Source organism: Microcebus murinus, chromosome X (assembly GCF_040939455.1).
Source record: "Microcebus murinus isolate Inina chromosome X, M.murinus_Inina_mat1.0, whole genome shotgun sequence".
NCBI classification, from domain to species: domain Eukaryota; kingdom Metazoa; phylum Chordata; class Mammalia; order Primates; family Cheirogaleidae; genus Microcebus; species Microcebus murinus.
The window spans coordinates 62,599,889-62,620,438 of NC_134136.1; the positions used below are offsets into that span (position 1 = coordinate 62,599,889).

The window sequence follows — 20,550 nt, forward strand, 5'->3', positions numbered from 1 at the left end:
CCTCACCCTGACCCTGTGTCCCTCCCCATGTTCAGCAGACGTGGGGGACAAGAGGTTTCACAAGGGGAGGGGCCAGGTGCTATCTGAGTGCTCATGAAAGGGTCTTACCTCACCTCACTGCCCTTTCCTACTGCCCTTGCCAAGCCTGATCTGTGAGAAGTGAGATGCTTGGACATTGTAGATTACACTGGGGATTACTATTTTGGACAGGACAGAGAAATTACTGAACACTGACCAGGTGGAATACCATGGTCACCAAAGGTATTTTATTATCTGATCATAATCAAAAATAGTAGTGCTGACCCTGGGTTGATAATGGGGAGAAGAGAAGAAAGAACCCAGCAGAATGGACGTGGCTTGGGCATTGAGAGGGATTACGGGACAAAATTATTTGGTGTTGACCTCTGCTTGTTCTACACAACAGTCATTGAGACGTGGAATGATCAATCCCAAATTCAGAATATTGCTTACTTGTCTTTCTTGTCTCTCGCTTGGGGGACGGGGTTGTCAATAAAGGGACGGGGTACCTTCCTGTGTCACCCGTGGGTATCAGGATCCCTCTAGCTGACACAGTAAAAAGGTCAAAACTGGATGCCCTTCTTCCAACCTTTGCCTAGAGCTGTGCTGTTCAATATGGTGGACACTGGTCACATGTGGCCATTTAAATGTATGGATAACTTAATTGAAAAACAATTACTAACATCATGCTGGATTAAAATTTAGTTTCTCTGTCTCATCATCTACATTGCAAGTGTCCAGTGGCTACATAAAGTTACTGGCTATCATACTGAAGAATATTACAATGATCACTTGACCAGTCTGAATTTCTGGCTGTCCCACTCCCAGTGAGTGATTCTATGCATAGATGCAAGCATCTGAGGACTTCATGATGTCTTCTGGTGCAATCAAGCCCAAACATGTATATGTTGAAATTCATATCAGGTTATAATAAATTGCTCTTAATTTCTTTTCTTTCACATCTATCCTAGACTCCACGTGACTCAAGGCTGACAAACTTTTTCTATAAAGAGCCAGATAGTAAATATTTTAGATTTTGTGGACCACATTCCATCTGCTTTCTGTTCTTATTCTTCTGTTTTTTTAAATGATACTTGGAGAAAGCAAAAATCATGAGGAATAATAAAATAGACCATGGCCATATTAGGGTGGCAGGCAATAGAACAATATATTGTTCCTATTGTTTGTTGCGCAAAGGTAGATTATGTTATCTTTGAATTTCATTTAAGAATGGTACTAGGGACATTATACACTATTTGTTGTAGAAGGTCAATTGCATCTGATAGGGCTAGAGGCAACTGGCCCATGCACTGTTTCCAGCAGAGTAGAAAAATGAAAGGGACTGTAAGGAAATCCTAGGGCTGGGGAACCACACAGCAACAAAATCTCTAGTCTAGTCCTAGCTTCCTTGGATACATCCTTTGGGTCAGTTACAAAGATCCCGAACTCTTTTCTCAGCTGTTGCTCTGGTATCTCAAGTTTTCTTTGTTTGTCTTCTATTGGTGACACAAGTCCTACTTTATTGTCTGTCAATGTTCCCTCACCCAGGTCTCTATCTCCATGCGCAGGATGGTTAGGAATGGCTCCAATACCAGCAGCTCCAGGATTTGTTCCCTAAAGCGCACCTTTGGCTTCAGCCATTGACAGTAAAGCTCCCAGAGTTTGTTGAAAATCTCACGTGGTCTGGTGCTTCTCTATACTCGAACTGCCTAAGGCGCTGATGGAAGACTTCACAACCAGTATCATACTCTTGAAACACAGAGGACTGATTTATTCAAGGAGTCCTGGATTGGACAACCTAGATCCTCAGCAATAAACCCCTTCTAGCAGTTTATAGTTTACCTGGGGCCTGAAGTCTCAGGTTCTAATTTGTTTCACTGTAATCATCGGGCAAGAGGGAGTCACCTATAACCGAGGACAGGAAAACATGAGAAAGGAGATCATCAGTGGTGGCAAGAGTAAATGCTTACCACCCTTAACTGACTTACTTATACCAAAGTCTCAAAGAAGCAGTTCATAATCTGTTTTACTGTTAGAGAATCTAATGAAAAGTATGTTGTTACCTACCATGAGTTCTTAGCCTCTGGATGCAATGGAAATTGACAAGAGGCCAAGCAACTTTTCCCAGACAAGGCTTTATTGGGGCTTATGCTGGAGCACAAGGCAGTCAGCATAGGGGAAAAAATTCCTGCCTGGTTCCCTGAAGGGAGTCAAGGGACGGTTTTAAATAGGCTTGGGTGGCAAAATGGTGATGTGTATGTGTGTAGAGGTGGAGATTTTCTTGCTCTATGTAGTTCTGCTGCATGCTTTTTCATGCCTATGCCTCATTAGCAAGTTGAATCTCTACCACTGAGCATGATTTTTAGCATTAAAAATGAGATTACAATCAGGAAAAAGTCAAGGTAATGTCCACATGGGGATCTATTCTGGCTTGAGGCAGTTAGATCTGGATAGGTCTGGTTTCTTTGCAGCCAGGTGCCTCACCAGCTTCTGTGGGTTTCTTGTTTTAGTGGTCTTGAAAAACATTACTCACAGATAGTTTATTTGGCCCTTCCTTACATAGGTATGGGCTGAATTCCAGAAGTTAGGAAAATATTTGTTTTAGCTCTTTTGCAGTTAATCAGGCGGTGCTATGTTGACTTCCATGTTGAGGGATGAGGGGTCCGAGTCCTGTCCCTGTGCTGTCTCATTCCCCCCTGAGAGATTTTAGGCTCCTTATTCTTAAGGAGAAGGGCCAAAGGTCTCATCTTCCAGAGCTGCTTCCTACTGAATAGGCTTGTCATCCGTATCCTTTGGGAGGTGGAAAAAATCTCTCTCTGATTGAGCTAATGATTTATAGCGACTCAGGATTTTAACACATGGTATAGGTTGGATTCCCTGTGTCACCATCAGTTTGACATAGAACTGTTGGAGCCTGGAAGTCACAAACTATAGTAAGAGATTAAAAATCAGGGATCAAAAACTAATAATAATAGGATGACTACTACTGCCCTCAGTAATGGTAGGAAATAAGTAACTGAAGGCAGGTAACTTTTTTGTTTTTCGGCATATTATGGGGTACAGATTTTAAGGTTTCAATAAATGCCCATTTCCCCCCCTGCCCCCACAAGTCTGAGTCTCCAGCATGACCATCACTCAGATAGTGCGCATATCACTCGTTATATATGTATATACCCTCCCCCCCCTCCCCAATACCCTATTACTGTAGTACCTATGTGTCCACTTAGGTGCTACTCAGTTAATACCAGTTTGCTGGATAATATATCTGGTGCTTGTTTTTCCATTCTTGGGATACTTCACTTAGGAGTATGGGTTCCAGCTCTAACCAGGAAAATATAAGATGTGCTATATCACCATTGTTTCTTAGAGCTGAATAGTACTCCATGGTATACATATACCACATTTTATTAATTCATTCTTGGATTGATGGGCACTTGGGCTGTTTCCACAGCCTTGCAATTATGAATTGTGCTGCTAGAAACATTCGAGTGCAGGTGTCCCTTTTGTAGAGTGTCATTGGATCTTTTGGGTAGATGCCCAGCAATGGTATTGCTGGATCAAATGGTAGATTCACTTGTATCGCTTTAAGGTATCTCCATATTGCTTTCCACAGAGGTTGAACTAATTTGCAGTCCCACCAGCAGTGTAGGAGTGTTTCGCTCTCTCCGCAACCACGCCAACATTTATTGTTTGGAGATTTTTTGATAAAGGCCATTCTCACTGGGGTTAACTGATATCTCATTGTGGTTTTGATTTGCATTTCCCTGATGATTAGAGATGTTGAGCATTTTTTCTTATGTTTGTTGGCCATTCTTCTGTGTTCTTTAGAAAAGTTTCTGTTCAAGTCCTTTGCCCACATTTTAATGGGGTTATTTGATTTTTTCTTCCTGATTTTCGTGAGTTCTAAGTATATTCTAGTTATCAGTCCCTTATCGGATGCATAGGATGCAAAAATTTTCTCCCATTCTGTAGGTTGTCTGTTTACTTTCATGACTATTTCTTTGGCTGTGGAGAAGCTTTTTAGTTTGATCATGTTCCATTTATTTATTTTTGTTGCTGCTGTGATTGCCTTTGGGGACTTCTTCATAAACTCGTTGCCTAGGCCAATGTATAGGAGAGTGTTTCCAACTTTTTCCTCTAGAAGTCTAATAGTTTCATACCTTAGGTTTAAGTCTGTTATCCAGTGTGAGTTGATTTTTGTGAGAGGTGAAAGGTGTGGGTCCTGTTTTAGCCTTCTACAGGTGGCTATCCAGTTTTCCCAGCACCATTTATTGAAAAGGGATTCTTTTCCCCAGCGTATATTTTTGTCTGCTTTGTCAAAGATTATATGGCTATCTGAGGATGGTTTTATATCAGGATTCTCACATCTGTTCCACTGGTCAATATTCCTATTTTTGTGCCAATACCATATTGATTTAATTACTACAGCTTTGTAGTATAGTTTGATATCTGGCATATTAATGCCTCCCATTTTGTTTTTGTTGCCTAGAATTGCTCTTGATATTCGGGGTCTTCTTTGGTTCCATACGAAGCGTAAAATTATTTTTTCTATATCTGTGAAGAATGCTGATGGGATTTTAATGGGTATTGCATTGAATCTGTAGATCAGTTTGGGTACTATAGACCTTTTGATGATATTGAGTCTGCCGATCCACGAGCATGGTATGGATTTCCATCTGTTTACATCCTCTGCTATTTCCTTCCTCAGTGTTTCATAGTTCTCCCTGTAGAGGTCTTTTACATACTTGGTTAAGTATATTCCTAGGTACTTTAATTTCTTTGTTGCTATTGTGAAGGGAATTGAGTCTTTGATTTGGTTCTCAATTAGATTGTTGTTGGCATATATGAATGCCTCTGATTTCTGTGTATTGATTTTATATCCTGAGACTTTACTAAATTCATTGATCAGTTCCAGGAGTTTCTTGGTTGAATCTTTGGGGTTTTCTAGATACAATATCATATCATCAGCAAACAGTGAAAGTTTGATCTCTTCTGCCCCTATTTGGATACCTTTGATTCCATTTTCCTGTCTGATTGCTGTAGCCAAGACTTCCAGCACTATGTTGAACAGAAGTGGAGATAGTGGGCAGCCTTGTCTGGTTCCAGTTCTAAGTGGGAATGATTTCAATCTTTCCCCATTCAGTATGATGTTGGCTATGGGTCTGTCATATATGGCTTGTATCATTTTTAGGTATGTCCCTTCTATGCCTATTTTCTCAAGTGTTTGTATCATGAAAGAGTGTTGAATTTTGTCAAAAGCTTTTTCTGCATCTATTGAAAGAATCATGTGGTCTTTGTTTTCGCTTCTGTTTATGTGGTGAATTGCATTTATAGATTTACATATGTTGAACCATCCCTGCATCCCTGGGATGAAGCCCACTTGGTCGTGGTGGATTATTTTTTTGATAAGTGTCTGGATTCGGTTAGCTACGATTTTGTTCAAAATTTTTCCATATATATTCATTAGGGGTATTGGTCTGTAGTTTTCTTTTTTTGTTGTATCCTTTCCTGGTTTTGGTATCAGAGTAATATTTGCTTCATAAAAGGTGTCGGGGAGGTTTCTATTCTTCTCGATGTTGTGGAATAATTTCTGCAAGATAGGTACTAGTTCTTCTTTGTAAGTGTGGTAAAATTCGAGTGTGAGGCCATCTGGACCGGGACTTTTATTTTTAGGGAGATTTTTAATTGCTGTTTCTATTTCAGCTGTTGAGATTGGTCTGTCCAGGGAATCTATTTCTTCCTGGTTGAGCCTAGGGAGGCTGCGTGTTTCTAGACATTTGTCCATTTCCTCCACATTTTCCAGTTTTTGTGCATAAAGATTTTTGTAGTATTCATGAATTGTATCTTGTATCTCTTTGGGATCAGTTGTGATATCTCCTTTTTTGTTCCTGATGGAGCTTATTAGAGATTTCTCTTTTCTGCTTTTCGTTAGCTTAGCCAATGGCGTGTCAATTTTGTTTATTTTTTCAAAGAACCAACTTTTTGTTTTAATAATCTCCTGAATAGCTTCCCTGTTTTCAATTTCGTTTAGTTCTGATTTGATCTTGTTGATTTCACTTCTTCTGCTGGGTTTGGGGTTGGTCTGTTGTTCTTTTTCCAGCTCTTTGAGTCGTTTCATTAGATTGTCTATTTGTGATGTTTTTGTCTTTTGGTTATAGGCATTTATGGAGATAAAATTTCCTCTAAGAACTGCTTTAGCTGTGTCCCAGAGGAGTTGATAACTTGTCTCTCCATTGTCGTTTTCTTCATAGAATTTTTTTATTTCAGCCTTGATTTCTTCATTTACGAAGTAATCATTTAGTAAGAGGTTGTTTAATTTCCACGTTTTTGTGTAGAAATGTGAGTTTCTGTCAGGGTTGATTTCTACTTTTATTCCACTGTGATATGAGAAGGTACATGGTATGATTTCTATTTTTTTAAATTTCTTGAGATTTTCTTTGTGTCCTAGGATATGGTCAATCTTAGGGGATGTCCCGTGAGCTGATGAGAAGAACGTATATTCAGTGGATTTTGGGTAGAATGTTCTGTAGATGTCAGTCAGACCCAATTGTTCTAGAGTTTTGTTTAAGTCCATTATTTCTTTATTAATTTTCTGTTTGGAGAATCTGTCTCGTGCCGTCAGTGGGGTGTTGAAATCTCCAGTGATTATGGAGCTGCTATTAATCCATTTGCTTAGCTCCAGTAAGGTTTGCTTTATGAATCTGGGTGCACCTAAGTTGGGTGCATATATATTTAAAATTGTTATCTCTTCGTGATGAACTGTGCCTTTCACCATTATCTAATGACCCTCTTTGTCTTTCACTACTTTTGTTAGTTTAAAAACTAAATCGTCTGAAATTAGAGCTGCCACACCAGCCTTCTTTTTGCTTCTATTTGCTTGGAATATTTATCTCCACCCTTTTATTTTTAGTCTATATGCATCCTTGCAGGTTAGATGTGTTTCCTGAAGACAGCATATACTTGGCCTGTATTTTCTTATCCATTCAGCCAGCCTATGTCTCTTGAGTGGAGACTTTAAGCCATTCACATTTATTGAGAGAACTGATAGGTAAGGTAGATTACTGTTCATTCTGTTGGGTTGGATGTTGTTGCTATGAGTTCTGTCTTGAGCCACTGTAATATCTGGCCTCTAATATCTTGGGTTTTGGTTGTTTTTATATTCGTGGGTTATTATTATGATGTTCCGTACGTAACGCTGTTTTAAGTACTTCTTGTAGGGCTGGTCTTGTCTTGGTGAATTCTCTGAGCCTTTGCTTGTCTGAGAATGTTTTTATTTCTCCTTCATATACGAAGCTCAGTTTTGCAGGGAATAATATTCTAGGATGGGCATTGTTTTGTTTCAAAAGAGTGAGAATGGGGCCCCAGTCTCTCCTTGCTTGTAAGGTCTCATTAAAGAAGTCTGATGTTATTCGAATTGGCTTTCCCTTGTATGTTACTTGCTTCTTTTGTCTTACAGCTCTTAGAAGGGCCTCTTTGGTTGATACTTGGTCAATCTGATGACTGCATGTCGTGACATCTTCCTGTTTGCATTGAATCTCCCAGGTGTCCTCTGAGCTTCTTGAACTTGTATATCAAGATTTTGAGCAAGGCCTGGGAAATTTTCCTCTATTATATCTTCAAACAGCTTGTCCAACCTTTGAGTGTTGTCTTCTTCCCCTTCTTGTAAGCCTATAACCCTCACATTAGGTTTCTTCACATAATCACACAGCTCTTGTATGCTTTGCTCTTTTCTCTTGTTTCTCTGCTCTATCTCTGTGACTGATTTATTTAATTGGAGGGTGTTATCTTCAAGCTCTGAGGTTCGTTCTTCTGTTTCATCTACCCTGTTCTTGAAACTTTCCACTGTATTTTGTAGTTCCTTGAATTGATTCTTCATTTCCAGGAGTTCGATTACACTTCTCTTCATTGTGTCTATTTCTGTTCCCATATCCTGGAGGCTTTTTGTGGTTTCTTTATGTTGGTTATTGAGTTGTTGTTTCAGCCTGGTGAGTGTTCTTATGATCCACATACGAAATTCTCTTCTGTCATATTGGTTGCCTGATTTTGGTTGGTGTCCGTTTCTAGGGGGCTGGTGCTCCTCTTTGGGGGTGTGTTTTCCGTTTGGTTCTCATATTTCCAGAGTTCTCTCGCTGATTTCTTCCCATGTCGATCAGTTGTTGTTTCTTTCCTTAAGTTACTGTTTGGGTATTCACACACCTTGTTTAGTTTCTGAGGCGTTGAGTGGTGTCTGTGGGTGAAATTGGACCACTCCCTGTATATTGAGTCAGTGGGTGCCGTGAAAAGGCTGTGCAGGATGCCGTCCCTGTCAGTAGGTGGCGTTTGCTTGGAGGAACAGGCTATGCTGTGGATTTTGTGTAAGCCTGCCCTCAGGCCGTTAGCAGGGGTCAAAGTTCTGTTCTCAGCTTCCAGGGCAAGCTGTCAGGGCGGGGCTGGAATGGTCCCGCTCAGCCAGAAAGTCTGGGTGTGGGGGCGGGGCTGTCTGAGACCGGCAGTCTAGAGCGGCCTCGCTTCCTTCCACCCTCCCCAAGTCTGCAGCTACTCCTGGGTCTCTGCTAGCAGGCCAGACCACAAGCCACTAGGCCTCCCGGGACTGTGATGTCGGCGGGGAGGTTCCCTGCACAGGAACGCCACCTGGGTTGGGCGCACATCCTCCTACTGGTAGGAGGGTTGCCCTCTAGGACGCCGATCCGCCCCTGGAGGCAAACACACCTCCATAGGCTGTTCACGTATAACCTTTCTGTGCCCTGGGCAATGCTAGCCCTCGGTGCAAGGGATCTGGTCTGCAGGTCCGACCTCTGGGTCCCAGAGTTCAAACTGTGTCCCCACTAGGGAGAGGATTTCCGGTCCCAATTCACCCACAGGGAGCCCAAGCTGGGTCTATGTCTCTCAGCCTCTGAGTCGGCACCTTTCTCCTGGGAACTCAGTGCCAGCAGCACCTGGGAGGGCGGGCGGGTAGGGAGCTCACAGTCTGAGTTCCCCTGAGTCAGCTGTACGGTCCCAAGAGGGATGGCCCCGTTCCCTGGAGGTGCCTCCGGCTGGTGGCTGTATTGTCTCTCTGGACAGCCGCGGGTAGGGTCGGCGGAGGGGAGGAGGAGGCAATATGGCGCCTGCCGCACGGCTCGGGTCTGTGCACACGGAGGTGCCCGGAGGAAGTTGGGAACCTGGTGCCACGTCTGCTACAGGCTCACCGCTGGCTGGCGGCGGCGGTCTCTGGGCTGGTGTCCGCAGGTCTCTCCACCGGCTGGGGAGCCCACCAGCAGTCCCAAAGGCAGGGGAGGGGAAACAGCCAATACACCTACCCTTCCCGCTGGTCTCCGGGCTGCTCCGGTGGTCTCAGCCTCCAGTTCTCCTCCGCAGCCTCCTCCCGTGGAGTCTCCCGGGGTCTCAGGTACCCCTCCTTCCGGCTCTTGTCCGCTGTATGCTCGTCTTCTTGCTTCTTTCCTCTAATTTTGGCTAGAATCTGTCTTTTCTGCAGAGAGACTCTGTTTGGCGGTGTTATTCGTCCGCCATCTTGCCAGGAAGGAAGCTAATTTTTTTTTATTTTTTGAGACAGAGTCTCACTTTGTTGCCCAGGCTAGAGTGAGTGCCATGGCATCAGCCTAGCTCACAGCAACCTCAAACTCCTGGACTCAATCAATCCTTCTGCCTCAGCCTCCCGAGTAGCTGAGACTACAGGCCTGTGCCACCATGCCCGGCTAATTTTTTCTATATATATTTAGTTAGCCAATTAATTTCTTTTTATTTATAGTAGAGATGGGGTCTCGCTCTTGCTCAGGCTGGCTTTGAACTCGTGACCTCGAGCAATCCGCAAGCCTCAGCCTCCCAGAGTGCTAGGATTACAAGCATGAGCCACTGCGCCAGCCCAATAATTTTTTTTTTGAAACAGAGTCTCGCTTTGTTGCCCAGGCTAGAGTGAGTGCCGTGGCATCAGCCTAGCTCACAGCAACCTCAAACTCCTGGGCTCAAGCAATCCTTCTGCCTCAGCCTCCCGAGTAGCTGGGACTACAAGCATGCACCACCATGCCCAGCTCACTCATTATATATATATATATATATATATATATATATATATATATATATTAGTTGGCCAATTAATTTCTTTCCATTTATAGTATAGACAGGGTCTCGCTCGTGCTCAGGCTGGTTTCGAACTACTGACCTCCAGCAATCCGCCCTCCTCTGCCTTCCAGAGTGCCAGGATTACAGGTGTGAGCCACCACGACTGACCCGACCAATAATTTTTTTAAACTCAGTTTATTTATTAAAGATATACTACATTCATGAGAATCTGAAATGTATTTAGACTTGTTTACTTAATTTGTGGGCATCTCTTTGTAAGTCCATTTGGTACCATGTAGATACAGCACATAATACATATAGGTACATACACCTAATCATATTTAAACAAATATATATACAATACGCACAAAGATCTAATAGCTTTTACCTCTGAATTCTAGTCATGAGATAACAATGTAAACTTACCAGTTTGCAAAAAATGGTTGAATCCAAGTTGTTTCTCACAAAATTGGAACTTGTTCACATAGTTAAACTTTGGTTTTCCCAATAGGCAATATAATGAAAGCTATGGATCAAAGTTTTGGATAAAGCAGGTTCCATGGTATTTTGAGTTTTAAAAAAAGGCTTTTTATCATTTTTTCTTTCTTTTTAAATGAATTTTCAATGTTACATTGTAGCTAGATATGGCCACTCTCAGCATTAATAACTTTGAATTAGTGATACCATACATAGGTGAATTTTACCTCAACATGAGTAACTTAGCAATTGTAGATTCAAAGTAGACAGAAAATAAAATGGAGAGCCTAACAGACTCTACACTTAAACTCTATAGTGGCAGATTGACCATTTGAACTCTAAATTTTTCTTTATGTACAAAAAGAGAAAATGGATGAGGCCAAGATTGGACTCACCTCTGTTGATCCTTTCTTCACAAAAACAACATAGAGAATCAACAGGACTATAAGCTTGGACAGACAAGCAATAAAATTGGTCACAGGCCTCTCTTCCTTACAAAGTGTGACAAAGGAAAGTAAAGTAATAAGGGGTTTTTAAAAAGTCACAGAATCAAGAGCCAGGGTGCCAGAAAGAGTTCCTCTACCAGAGGCCAGGAGAGAGGTGTAACCCTTCCCACCGCCTGCCAGGTTGATCAATCTCAGGGGGTCAGTCATTTCAATCTGTCCCACACGGATGGCTATTAAAGTGATTGAAACCAGAAAAACCAGGAGTTGGCTGTGTCAATGCATCCCTCATGGATGTCTTTTAAGGCAACTCAAATAAGAAAAATGAGGAGTGGGCCATTTTAATCCATCCCTCACTGATGTTTATTAAGGCAACTCAAAGAGGAAAAACTAAGAGAAAGTGAGGAAAATAAAAGGGGCAATAAAAGGGGCACCAGAAGGAAGGGAAGGGAAGGGGAGGGAAGGGGAGGGGAGGGGAGGGGAGAGGAGGGCAGGGGAGGGGAAGGGAGGCGAGGGAGGGGAGGGAAACACTCTCTGGGAGGAGGTGAGGAGCCCCAGGAGATCAGAGGAAGACTTACCAGTCATGGTGATGCTGAATTAAAGGTTCAGGTGGCTGATTATCAGGCACCAGCGGACCCTATCTGGAGGTCCAGCTGACCCTCCAGCCCTAAGGGGAAGGGAAATGTTCCCCTAATCCCGTGGTCCCTTCTGGGATGCCACAAAATATGTTACCAATCATGGGTTCTTAGGCTATCTATGCAATGGAAATTGACAAGAGGCCAAGCAAGTTTTCCCAGACAAGGCTTTATTGGGACTTATGCTCCAGCACAAGGCAATCAGCATAGGAGGAAGAATTTCTGGATGGCTTTGTGATTGGGGTTCAGGGACAGTTTAAAGGGGGTTAGGTGGGAAAGGGGTGATGTATGCGCACGTAGAGGTGGACTTTTTTTGTGCTGTTTAGTTATATTACATGCTTCTTCATGCATTGTATGTCTCATTATCATGTTAAACCTCTAATATGAGCATGATTTTGGCATTAAAATGAAATTACAAAGTTAAGATAATGTCAGTATGGGTGTCTATTCTGACTTGAGGCAGCTAGGTCTGGATAGGTCTGGTTTCTTTATAGAGGGGTAACTTATCAGCTTGTGTCAGTGTCTTGCTTTACTGGTCTTGAAAATCATGACCCACGGGACAGAGAGTTTAACGCTTCCCTTACATGATTATGGTTTAAATTCCACAGTTTAGGAAACGATTTGTTTTAGCTCTTTGTAGTTAATTAGACCTAGTTAAGTTCACTTTCATGGTTAGGCTCAGGGGCCTGAGTCTTGTCCCTATGTTGTCTCAGACTCACTACCTAGAAAAATACAGATACACATCCAATATGGAATGCAATTTCCAGAAGGTTTACAAAATGTCCACACCCATCTGCAGGCCCTCTAGAACTGTGCTGTCCAATATGACAGCCAATAGTACCATGTGACCATGTAAGTCAAAATTAACTAGACTTAGAAATTCATCTCCTAACCACATCGTATCTGATCTTAACCTCAGAACTGCAATACATTAGATTTTTTTAAGTTGTCCAAATTTTCTTACTGGTTGTCAGAAATAATATTTTTCAGCATTATGTAAAAACACTCCGTAACCCAGCTTTTATGGTTTAGTACAGAAAAAAAGAGATATTTAGAACTGGAAGACGAAAGTTGGCTAATACGGTTAATGGTGGATTTTGAGTGTGAAAACAATTCTGCAGAAGTTGTAAACTGCCTCCACCTGTGGGCAATCCCACAGATATTAGCTCATCCCCAGCCAATGCGACAGGCCATGCATCTGAGAACGAAGAGGCAAATGGCAAGCAGATGTCTGTAGGGGAAATAGTGAGAGCAAGAGTGATGACAGAACTAGTATCAAGATGATATAAAATTCCTTGCATTGTAGATACACCAAACAACCAAAAAAAAAAAGAAAAAATTGAACCATGTACTAGATGGACTTGGAAGTCACTGAAAGGCAAATACCATACGATCTCACTTACATGTGAAATCTAAAGAGATTGACCTCCTGAAAGCAGAGAATAGAATATTGGTTGCCAGGGGCTGGCGAGAGGAGAGTGTTAGGAAGATGGAGATCAAGGGATACAAAAATTCAGTTAGGAGGAAAAAGTTCAAGAGATCGATTGTTCAGCATGTTGACTACAGTTAATAACAACCTACTGTACTCTTGAAAATTGCTAGGGGAGTAGATTTGAAGTATTTTCACCACAAAAAACACAAGTATGTGAGGTAATACAATGTTAATTAGCTTGAATGAGCCATTTCACACCGTCTGTGTGTTTCAAAATATCATGTTGTACATGATAAAAATATACATATTTATTGGTCAATTAACAAATTGATTCATCAAAACATCAAGCTATTTCTCACTGTGTCTTATAGTCTATACCCACCTCTCCCTCTTCCTGACTCTGTGAACAAACCCACAAGGGGGGCGGGGTTCAATGTTGCCTGCTGCACACAAAGCCAGTTCCTGAGACAGGGAGAATTGTTAAGGAGGAAAGGATTCATTTCAGTGGATGTGTCAACTGGGAGGGGCAGGTGATGAATGGCCTCAAATCTACCTTTCTGACCCCAACAGGGTCAGGGGGGGTTTCTGCAGTTGAAATGAATAATGCATGAGGGGTACAAACATCATTGTATGTTTGGGGTGGAGTGCAGGGCATGCAAGCACAAGAGAAATCATGCTAGTACATACATCCCATGATCAGAAAATGGTGGATAAGTCCCTGCTAGGGAGAGGATTTTAGTATTACAATAAGCTAGGGGTTAACATGGGTCTTTCTTTCAGCCTTTCGCACAGGCTCAGTGGGTCTCTGGGCTTGGTATGTGGTGGAGTATTCTTAGGTTGTCTTCTCCGACAAACAGGTGGTGTGAGGCTTCCTAGGACGTTTTGCTTCTCCTGGGAAAGAAAGGCAAAAACCAATGCATCAGTGTAACAGAAAGTTACAAGTCTGTGTGTTTTGAAACACACAGACGGTGTGAAATGGCTCATTCAAGCTAATTAACACTGTATTACCTCACATACTTGTGTTTTTTTGTGGTGAAAATACTTCAAGTCTACTCCCCTAGCAATTTTCAAGAGTACAGTAGGTTGTTATTAACTGTAGTCAACATGCTGAACAATCGATCTCTTGAACTTTTTCCTCCTGTCTAACTGAATTTTTGTATCCCTTGATCTCCATCTTCCTAACACTCTCCTCTCGCCAGCCCCTGGCAACCAATATTCTATTCTCTGCTTTCAGGAGGTCAGCAAATCTTACTGAGAGTTCTTTGTCTGTTTTCTGCCCATTTTGAGACTGTAGATGCTAACCTACCTGGGCTCAGATAAATCTCACTGTCAAGGTCACTTAGAGCTGCCAGGCCGAGCCATAATGTGGACATTGAAAACTCATTTCAAATATGAGGGAACTAAAAATATTATTGAAAAACATTTTGTTGCTTATGGATCCAGTTACAACTCCTTTATTTCGGTCAGTTGCTGAGTGCACCCTTCAAGTCTCAGCTTTCTTCACAATATGTGTGTGTGTGTGTGTGTGTGTGTGTGTGTGTGTGTGTGTGTGTGTGTGTATCTTAAAAACTTTTTATTTTCCAGGAGGCTATGGCGGTATAATTCTTTGGTGGCTTGCTGCTCTATACTCTCCTCAGCCATTCCATCTACTGCTGGCCTGAAATTCCATGTGTGGCCTTGATGGCTCTGAGACTCACAGGGCCTCAGAGGCCTGGCCATGAACTCCCATGCTGTCACCAGACATGTGCCCTGCCCATGGGGAAAGTCTCCCCACCCAGCTAGTTCCCACAGGGCTGCAACAGCTGCACGATCCCTGGTCCTCAAGCAAAGAGGCTTCAGGCCTCTGCCTGCACCAACCCACCCAAGCACACCAGTCACATCCCAGCATGGGAACAAGGGAGCAGGAACTTCACCCTCTGGTCAGTAAAAAGCCTCCCTCCCACAGCCCTTGCTGCTTCCCTTTGCTCCTGAGCACAGCCCCCTGTGGCCTTGCATGTCCTGCCCTGCCCTCTTCCCCAGACCGCCACTCACTCCATGTGAGTAATGAGCTGCCGCCCATCCCATCTGCCCGCTGCTGGGTGATACGTGCTCAGCCCTCTTATGTCATTTGGGGTGGGGGATCCCTCCTTCACCAATGGGGTGAATGGCAGGTGATGAGAACATGCTGTGACTCCCACTTTGTCCTTTGTGCAGGGATGCTGAGATCAATACTTCCAGCACTCTTCTGTCCAGGGTCACTGGCTTTGAGTGAGGTTAACAGAAGTCGCTTGTGGTTCAGGAGACTAGGAAGGAAGGGCACTGGGTCCCTTCAGCTCATTTACCTGGAGAAGCATTTCTGGAATTCTGCAAACCAGAGGCACTATTTTAATACCTCTTTAGCCCATCCATGCACTCATTATGTGTCAAGCATGAATTCATCACGGATGGCTTCTTAAATTTTTCAGAACAGTGGCCATATATTGAAGATCTGATTTATATTCCTCCTTATTACTTGTGCTAGGAGAGCCACATTTCTTGGAATTATGAACAACTTCTCCAACACCATGCTTTTGTCAAAACATCAGTTTTGGCCAAGAACTCTTTATGGCAACCAAGGTTTGAATATGAGCTCGGGTCTGTGTAACCTCCAAGCCTTAACTTCACCCAGGAACATCTGCCCTCACACAGTGCTTGGGTGGCCTGTTGGAAACTCAGTTGTAGCACGATGTGGAGACTGAAGCATGCAAGGTTGGAGGGCTGTCCTACAGGATATAGCTCAAGTTCTGGACCCCCACACCATGAGGACAGAAAGTACCTAAAAAGGAAGGAGCCCCGTACCTGACATCTTCAATGTTAAAAGATATCCTAAACCTCAACCCAGCTCAGGGTCAGTTCTTAAACTAGGACTTTTCACTAGGATGAACAGTCAGCTTTTAGAGGAAACACAATGCATGACTCTCCATCATGGGAAGGGAGAAGAGCCTTTGGTTCTCGGAAGGCCAAGTACAACATAACTATCACTTTTAGGCGTTTTTCAGATTAATGGTGGAGGAGATGTGATGTGCTGCATGATCTCACCATCGCCCCAGTGTCTGAGAGCCCCTGCATGGAATGGTGGGATGAGCAGAGTACCTGCCAGAGTAACCCAAGAAGGCCATGTCACAAACACACAGCAGACAGAAAGGAGTGCAATTACAGATTCTATTTTAATGGCTGAAATATGGGAGGAGGGGTTTGTTCTAATTTAATTTATTATCAAAATCCTGGGCAGGAATAAGCATCAAAGTCTCAGGACCCCTTAGTAAATGCCAACTCCACCCTGGTGTCGCTTATGAGAGCATCCACACCCACTGTGCCAGGTCCACGTCATGTCTGGGCCTCCCCAGTTGTCGACTGATGAGAAAGTACAGCACGTTTTTGGAGACCTGGCTGCGTGTGGAGGATTTGCCTGACTTCTTGATGCTCAGAGCAGGTTCCTTGGGAGTGACTTTAGAAGGTTCTTGCTCCATGACTGGTCGACTCCACACAACCTCAGGAAGACAGCACAACCCAAAATCCTGAAAAACATGATGATGAAATCCAGATGATAAGTGGACACAGGGGTGTAATCCTCACTCCCTATGCCACCATTTGACTCACACACACACACACACACACACACAGAGACACAGACACACACAAACACACTTGCTACCAGCAGTAAGTCATACACATGGGTCTGGGTCTATAATCTTGATTCTGCTTCACTAGCACAATACCTGTTTCAATTGCTGAATGTGTAGATACTCGCTAAATTTATTGACCGATTGACTAACTAACAAACTGAGTGATGGACCCCTCACACTGTTCGGTAACTGCCTGTTCCCTGGGCCGTATTCCCATTTATTAGAAGTTTGGTACAGGCAGGACCTCGTGTGCCTTGCTCCCTGCGTGTGCCTACAACTGAGTTAGGGGAGACCATGACAAGCATTTCAAGAAGGAAGGGATCTGACATCAGGAACAAGGGGTCTGACTAATCTGTTTAAGGTCTGAAGGTGCAATGGTCAAAGCCATGGGCGCCATGGAGACATCAGGACAGTGCAGGAAGCTGTGCCAAGGCCAGATCTGTCCTGAGTCCCCAGAACTGCAGGCTGACACAGGAAGAGGGAATCAGAATCAGGTCAAGACTCCCTCCCCCTGCAGGCCTATGCTGTTACCCACCTCTCTGAAGAGCATCTCTGTATTAGTTGGAACAATTGACAGTCACATATCCCCCAATTATCTAAAAGGGCGGGAGTTTATCAGGTAGATTAGATAGGTAATGGCAGAAAAACATCCTATATTACCTTGGTATGTCAGGATATTGTACCACTCAGAGCGCTCAGGTCTCTACCAGAGAGAAATCTGGACCAGAGGGTGAGCAGTGAGAAGAATAACTCCTCTCCTCACCTTGCTCTCTTGCCCCGAGTCCCAGGGCCTGATTGGTTAGCAGCCAGAGGAGTCATGGTGACAACGGTGACTCACAATTGCCCTTGGAACCTTGGGATCACACAGTCACTTGCCAGTTGCAAATACTGGTCATATCACCTTGGTTACTTGCGGTTCAGGCCTGAAGACGGTGAGTGGGCGTTGCTGGGAGGAGCAACAGCTGTTACCCACCCATGGGCACCAACCCCACAGCCACTTCTGGGAAGAACACTCAGGTATCTTGGCCTCAGAGCTTCTCCCTGACTTATGCCAAACCCCTTCATTAACATTTCCCCTGTGTGAGGAGCTCACAGTACCCATCCCATCCCAACAGGTGCCTTGGCCAATGCTCAGCAATTTTGGCCTCAAGTTCCAATCAGGAGCTTAGTCCCAGCTAGAATTTTCTACTGACTTCTTAATCTCTGCATGGAGCCTTGGTCATGACTCTGCAATTAATACTTTTATAATCTGCAATTCATGTAAATGGGGTGTTCATTTGCAGAGATTTGGGGTGTGAGTAGTCATCCTACGATCCCAGTCTCTGAGCTAAACAACTAAGTTGTTAACATTCAAGGTGGCCCACGTCGGCATTGTGTAGGGGTAGGACATGAAGTTTTCCAGGCTGTCAGATGTATAGTGGTGGGGACACGGCTCTGTATTCTTTATAGTGCTGTTCTCCTGAGGAACTGACAGGGCCATTATATGAGGAGATGTGGCTTCCCCACACTGGCTGCCTCACTCAGTCTCGCGTGACACCAGTCAGAATTGAGGCACGGCTGCCCGTAACGGGGGCCGAGGTCTCACTCTGCCTTTCTGCAGTGACAGGGGAGGTCGGTCATCCAGGTTTCCTCCTACCCCACATGGAGTCGGGTTAAGACACTGAGGCCGTGTTCAGTGTCCTAAACAAATTGAGGTTGGGGGCAGGAACATATTGGTGTATTTTATTGACAAAAGAGTGTGGAAAATTGTCTTTCTTTTCAGGGATTGCCTTCCTGGAAACCCAAGCTGATCACATAGGAAATAGGTCAGGAAAGGTTGGTTGAAATAAGTTAAATGTATAAAAATTGTATATCCTTCTACTGACCAGGTTACATAATACAAATAAATGTCCCATTCACATTGGTCACCAATATTCTGAAACAGCTACAAATATAATGAATTCAAATATAAGGAAATACACAATCACCTTTATATTAGCCTCTAGTTTGAAAACTGAAATCATACTAAAAGTACTAATTCTTTGTGGAACAGAAGATCATTTTTTGAAATGGTATCCATTTTCCTCTAAATCAATCTGTAAATTCAGTACCATTTCAGTATAAATCAGAACACAATTTTGAGTGTGTGTGGAACTGGACGGCCAGAGAGAATTATATTGAGGATCCCCTGTGACAGCTTACCTGAGAGGGGGAGCTTGCCACAGAGGACACCAAAACTCACCGCACAGGACCAGCCACTGACACAGGAATAGATCACCATGTCAGGGGACCAGGAGACACTCTAGGAATATACTCCCTTATGTGTGGGAACCAAAGATATGGTGACGCTGACATTCGAATCAGATATTGCTCACAGCAGACTCTCATGACTGCGTGTGAGTGTGTACGTGTGTGACTGTGAGTGTTTGGTCGGTACAAGTGTGGAGGGGCTTCTTGGGCTGCTTGGTGTTGCTCGGTCAGGTGATGCTGACTCCATCGAGTCTCACAGGCTGTCTCTGCTGTTCTGTCTTTCTGAAGGCACCCGGGAGTCACGCAGTCATGCCGAGAGGACACTCTAAGTCCGGTCCCCGCACATCCACGGCGAGCATCAGGAGGAAGGCAGATGAGTACTTCAAGCCCCACCTGGCCAATCAAACGGTGCTGGGCATGCTGCTCGGTAGGCAGCTGGGGAGGCACAGCCACGAAGCTGACCTGATGGACTGGCTGTGGACGCTGACGCAGGCAGCACCACGGTGGAGCTGGCCTTTGCCCAAACACCATGCAGTTTGCCCACATCTGTCCCCTGTGGATTATGAGAAATCCAGGAAAATGGTGTGGATCAACAAATCCTTCCCCTGACGGCACCATTAAAATGCACGCTCTGTTTCACTTCTTTCTGTTAGCTGTGGTGTTTTTCTTGTGGCTTCTTTAGCTCTGTCCCATCTCCATGCTACCCAAAGGCCAGAAGCGCATGAACTCTGGCTGCCCACCCTTGAGAGGGTGTTCCCTAACCCTGCAGAGCCTGGGGGTGTTGGGGTCACGGGGCCTGTTTACAGAAGTTGGAAGGTCTGCTGAGTGTGCAAGTGGAAGTGCCCAACACCCCCAAAGCACAGGGGTATGAGGCTTCAAGGAGGCCACTGGCAGGTCTTGGTTGGTGCCTCCTGAAGTCTGGGGTTGGCACAAGAAAGGAGTGGGAATCACAAACAAATTTAAAATGGGAGTGGCAGGGAGCTCGAGGCGTTCTCTCAGGAGATCTGCATGGAGGCCAAATGTCAGGGAATGCAGGGGCTCGAGGCCCAGTGATGAGTTCCACAAACAGTGGTGGCAGCCCCAGGCGAGGAAGTAAAAGTCAGGACTAAACAGCTGCTAACCTCCATCCAGGTAGGGAGCCATTTCCTCACCCTGACCCTGTGTCCCTCCCCATGTTCAGCAGATGTTGGGGTTAAGGGGGGGGTGCAGGTACTGTCTTAGTGCTTGTGGAAGAATCTTACCTCACCTCACTGCCCTTTCCTACTGCCCTTGCCAAGCCTGATCTGTGAGAAGTGAGATGCTTTGACATTAAAACACTAGACTGGAGATTATCATATTGGACAGGACAGAAAAATTTCTGAACACTGATTGGGAGGAGTACCATGGTCGCTAAAGATATTTTATTATCTGACAGTGATCACAAAAGTTGTAGGACTGGGGAACCAGAGAAGAAGGAACCCAGCAGAATGGATGTGGCTTGGACATTGGATGTTTACAGAACAAACTGATTTGATTTTGTCCTCTGGTTGTTCTACACCACAATTACCCAGGCATGCCAATGACAGATCTCAAATTTAGAGAAGTGCTTGAGGGACAAAGGGAGTAGTCAAGTT

General features: G+C 44.1%; 2 long non-coding RNA genes and 1 pseudogene across 2 annotated transcripts; 1 reads left to right on the top strand and 2 right to left on the bottom strand.

Moving 5' to 3' along the window:
- Positions 1–1,238: 1,238 nt before the first annotated feature.
- LOC142865804 (zinc finger protein 449-like) lies at positions 1,239–2,544 on the bottom strand (annotated as a pseudogene).
- A 13,686-nt stretch (positions 2,545–16,230) lies between these two features.
- Positions 16,231–17,550, bottom strand: LOC142865870 (uncharacterized). The gene is made up of 2 exons (XR_012915957.1): positions 17,369–17,550; positions 16,231–16,600 (listed from the first exon to the last, which is right to left on the bottom strand). It is a non-coding gene; the product is annotated as an uncharacterized LOC142865870 (long non-coding RNA).
- Positions 17,551–17,579: 29 nt separating this feature from the next.
- On the top strand, positions 17,580–19,582 carry LOC142865867 (uncharacterized). The gene is made up of 3 exons (XR_012915954.1): positions 17,580–17,725; positions 18,471–18,523; positions 19,226–19,582. It is a non-coding gene; the product is annotated as an uncharacterized LOC142865867 (long non-coding RNA).
- The last annotated feature ends 968 nt before the right edge of the window (positions 19,583–20,550 follow it).